The sequence below is a fragment of the Montipora foliosa genome, chromosome 1 (assembly GCF_036669935.1).
Source record: "Montipora foliosa isolate CH-2021 chromosome 1, ASM3666993v2, whole genome shotgun sequence".
NCBI lineage: Eukaryota > Metazoa > Cnidaria > Anthozoa > Scleractinia > Acroporidae > Montipora > Montipora foliosa.
The window spans coordinates 58346665-58351664 of NC_090869.1; the positions used below are offsets into that span (position 1 = coordinate 58346665).

The 5000-nt window shown below is 39.5% G+C and overlaps 2 long non-coding RNA genes across 2 annotated transcripts in view; one reads left to right on the forward strand and one right to left on the reverse strand.

Moving 5' to 3' along the window:
• LOC137979412 (uncharacterized) overlaps positions 1 to 2716 on the forward strand; it is a 9425-nt gene extending 6709 nt beyond the window's left edge. Inside the window, exon 3 of the long non-coding RNA XR_011118325.1 lies at positions 2614 to 2716. This is a non-coding gene — a long non-coding RNA (uncharacterized lncRNA). The remainder of the gene's footprint in view (positions 1 to 2613) is intronic.
• A 1543-nt stretch (positions 2717 to 4259) lies between these two features.
• The window catches only part of LOC137979418 (uncharacterized), a 1913-nt gene continuing 1172 nt past the window's right edge, over positions 4260 to 5000 (reverse strand). Inside the window, exon 3 of the long non-coding RNA XR_011118329.1 lies at positions 4260 to 4345. This is a non-coding gene — a long non-coding RNA (uncharacterized lncRNA). The remainder of the gene's footprint in view (positions 4346 to 5000) is intronic.

Consider the following 5000-nt stretch of genomic DNA (forward strand, 5'->3'; position numbering starts at 1 on the left):
ATCTGTTTACAAACATTGCTTTTCTTATTCAAATTTATCAACCACAGGAACAAAAGACCTTTTGTTTCGAGAGCCAATGGGGCTCTGGTTGGCACATTAATGAAAATGGGTGACGTCAACGATATCTTACCTATAGAGTGTTTTCATATGACGTCACGGCAGCCATGTTGGTGTTCCAAAACAAAGAAATGGCGGCCTGGATGGTGTACCAAACTAATCCTCCGGGAATTGAACTCTGATTTTTATGCAAATACTTCCTTTTTTTTTAGAAATCCAATATGGCTGCTGGTCACGTGAGTGAAAACGCTCTATTAATTTAAAATGAGTGTATGCGTAAAATTAAAATAACGCTTTGCTGATGCCGATGGTATGGGAGGCTAGTCTTCTCACAAACCGCCGCTTCCAATAAGTTTCTTCTTTAGAGTACACAGCAGATCATTACAAACTTCCACGTCAGTGAATGAAAAACTATTCTGCAATAATTAGTGTGACATTTTGGAAGGGCAATGTTCAGTTTGAAAGATCACTTATAGAAGAGTCAAAAAATCGTTTAAAGATCTCTGACGTGTACATATACTGAGGGGCAAGACCATAATGTTTTAAACATCTGATTCATTGGATCTTTTCGAGAGTAAGAAGCAACGGTAATAATATGCGCTGCGCGATTTTGAAGAACCCCAAACAACACAGCAGTAAGTGAAATATAATTCAATTATTGCCTTGTATATCTGTATGTTTTCAATTTTCAGAAGTGACTTACAGTAAGGACAGTGTCTACTATTTTTATTGCGCATATGTTCTGCGCATCTCCAGATACTCGGATTTCCTATCGCCGATGCTTACTAATACAGGGATATTTTTGGGCGGGTTAAAAATATCCGGAGAAAGTAGATCTTAGTAAGTACTCTTGGAATCCAAAAAGAAAATTGGGGGTAACCATGCATTTTTGAGAGATAGTTAAGCTTCAATTTGAGAAAGAACGCTATACAATGCTTTGTATTTTAAAGCTTTTTACAAATATTATTCATGAATTATCTTTGAAAAATGCGTGGTTACACCCAATTTTCTTTTTGGATTTCAATAACACTTGTTAAGATCTACATTTCGTGCATAATCACACACCGGGGCAAAAATATCTTTAATTAGTAGGCACCGTCCTTAACCCTTTTTAAAATATCTAAATTGTGAGTGACTTTTTGTGTAATATTCAATGTGGAAATTCGCCAATTTTAACACCGAGGCATCTTCTCTAAATCAGTGTCATACAAAGAAAGAGCTATACCCCAGTTCGAGGCTAGTAGTAGTAGTGGATGAAACTTTATTACCCTATCAAAACTTTCTAGTTTGGGAGATATACCATACTAATGTGGGGACACAAATAACAATAAATAACATTATTTACACAAAAATACTACCTACTAGATTCTAAATTAATTTTTATATACATACATTCATAAATTATAAAATACGAATTAAGAAAAACAATTGAGAATTACAAAGAGCATAGCCCCTGGAGCCATCGTCTAACAAAGAACTGAGGTCACGCTTACGTATACTGTTGTTGAAACTGGCTAACGATGTAACTGATCTGTCTGCAGTTGTCAGTTTGCTCCATAATGTGGGCGTTACATAGCGCAATGGACGTTTGCCATACGTCACTGTGTTGAACTTGGCAATTGAGAAGTCGGACTCTCTTAAAGGCCTTCCTTCAACCGACAGGCATTGCGTGCCGTGGAACAATTGTCATTTTTGAAAATCCCGCCAAAGCTGAAATTCATCCAGTCGGATCGCTACGATAAGCAATGCGAATTTCCAGAACAAACACAAACGATCGGCAATCCTATCGGTCGAAGGTGGCTTTTAAATTATAGGAAGAGTTATATTCCTGAAAGATGTAGAAGGGCTTAGGTTGTGTTTGACTTTGTACATCAAAATGCATATATAGATTAGCTACTCTTTGTCTTGAGCCTATCACCATATAAAATCAGTCCTCAGCGTATTTAGATTAAGCCTGCTGACAGAGAGCCAAGACGCTATAGAGTTAAGATCGTCAGACATCTTATGCTACAATGTTGGTAGATTGCAACCCGAAAACGTCAAGTCCGTGTCGTCAGCAGATTATCTCGCGACTCCATACTCCCAGCAAAGTCTTGCAGGAAAAGCATTTACGTAAACGAGAAAGAGTAGCTAGCCCAGAATCGGGAGCCTTGCGGAACCCCACAATTTATAAAATCTGACGACAACTTTGTAACGCCATAAAATAACATTCTTTGAACTTTCTACTGTCAGGTCTTTTCGCAACCCACAGTTTATGTTGACGAAGGGCAACAACAAACTTCGGTCAAAGGGCCCACACTCGATATTATTAATCGACCTTACTACATTGTAATTATCTGATTGCACTGACGTGATAAGACGGCCATGTTGGTGCCAAAACAATAGTGTAGCTCAAGTTTTGCATAATCATAGAGTCAAATTCCCTTTTTCGCTATTGTTCTTTCCATCACCATTGCCGCCGTCAGGTGCAATCAGATAATTGATACTCGGACTTCTCTCATTTCTTAACGGGAAATTTCTTCAATGAAACGGTCCTCACTTCAATTTTTTTTTCAGAATTTTCTTAACTTCTCGCAAGGGCTCTTATGGAACTGCCGGCTTTCAGTCACGGTATTCTTTTCAAATTCCCTCGACGCTTCCCAAGCTATCGCGAGGCCATGGGCCGATGTAAAATGTGATCTGCTGGCACAAAAGTTAAAGATAGAGTGAAGAAAGGTATCAGACGAACATGGGGGCTTAAACCCTAACCTGCTCAGTGGTCTCTCATTCTTCAACATCAGTGAAAGTAGCACAGAACCATTCATCACAAGACCCCCATGTGCTCACCATTATTAATAAAAACACTTAATCCAATCGACATATATTGATTCTATAAATATTAAGGTTATGCTAATTATCCTTTGCATTAGACACGTCAACGCATCTCGTGCCTATTTTAAATATTAACCGCCATTGTGTACTCGCGCAACGGGAATAGAATGTACCATCGTGGCCTTATGAAATGGAAACTGAGTGTTACTAACTAATATACTACCAATACTACGGCACTACTACTTGCGAAGATGACGATAATGATGATAATAACATTTGTTTCTTAAGCAGTTGTTCCTTAATTAATACGCACTTTCTTGTTCAAGTTTTGAATATTCAACCATCTACATTTGCGTTATGAGAATTTATAGGATATAAAAAGCAGCAAACGTTTACCTTTGTCGACATCAAGCGATCGTGCAACACTGTGAATTGCGAGAGGGCGTATTGCTAGCTTAAGAGCATCTACATCTACTACAGACCGACCAAACTCTTTGATATATTGATACCCAACTCAAGGTAATTGAGATGACCGGAAGCAAAAGTCATTAAAGTTAAGAGTCACTACTGAGGGAAAACCTGAGCTCGTTGTCTACACCCCAAAAATGAAGACATCGCTCTTTTGAATTCTGGGATTCTATAGGCATACAAAACGGGATTGACTACGGAATTGACAGAGGCTAAAGATTTCAAAAAGAAATGCAAATTATTTTTTCGACTGGAAAGGGCTGTTTTGGAGAACATGAAAAGAGTGTACGGTAACAACAATACTAAAGATACAACTGTCACTATGAAAAGTGTCGTGGTCAGTTTTCTTTCTCGACTTCCCGCGCCATGGTGCTGAGGACGAGTTCCGCAGTACATTTTAGCAACGATCGACGCATACGAAACAAGGATAATAGAAAAGCAACAAGCCAATATTGAAAAATACGCGAAGTAAAACTTATTAAAACGATAGCCTTGGGCATATAGGTACATGCAAGCCGAGGAGTTTAGCACAGCGGTAAACCAAACGAACGCAACTGATGCTCCAAAAATCCACTTCTTGATGAGACGATGCTTAAATGGACGAAACGTGGCGTGCATCCGCTCCAAAGAAATAACAGCAAGGTTTGTCACAGAGGCTACTGGAAAAACCCAATAGACGGCAAATAAAATAGTTTTCCCGGCTGGCGTTAAATGGCTCTTCCAAAGGTTGCAGTTATGTCCTGCATCGAACACGTCTTTGCTCAGCGAGATTCCTCCAACACACATGTCTGCTATCGCCAGACTAATCACCAGGTACATACTACGCTTGCGAAGACTGGTCTCTTTGAGATAAACAATGACTGCAAGGCCATTGACCGTTACTGTGGCAATACCTACAGTACAAAGTACTGCAACCCAATTAATGCACCCCGATGGAGAAAACGTCGTTCTAAGTAGTCCTTCATTTTGTGCGGTATCCAAGGAATCATTAGCCATCTTACTCATTCACCTATAGAAAGGGAACACGAGAAAGTCTCAGACGTTTTATAGGAATCCCTGTCTTAAGACTCAGAGATTTTACTCTTTCTAACGCCAAGCAATTTTACCCGTCGATGGCGTAAACGAGTGAAGTGAGCAAGGACGACGGCATCAGATACGAGAACGTGATACGTGGTACGTGAACGTGAACGTGGAAAGTGTGTGCTAATTTCCCAGGAAAAAAGCTGTCATGAATAGTGTGGATTTGTGGAGAGAAAACGGCAAATTCAATTTCGAAGCCCGGCTCACGGACCGTCCAGATAACCTAACATTTTTCATTTCGTCGTTGGAAAGACGAGAACGGCATATGTTAAGCGTGTAGGGCGTGCACAGCCATTTTTTGCAAATAAAGGCCATTATTTTGTGGCGTTCTGGTTGTCAAATGAAAAAGTGAGCACTCAGTATTTGCATAGTTAGTCATTCCATTTTTTCCTGTTTTTGATCAACTAAAATACGTCCCGTAATTGAATTTTACTACAATTACGGGAACGAAAGTTTAACAATCGTTCAAAGTTTGGGCAAATGATGTCACACCAAGCCGTAAACGTTTGAAGGGACTCATGGAAGAATGAAACAATGATTGGATTCGGCTGCAAACGGTTTCAACATTTCCTTCAACATCCGTT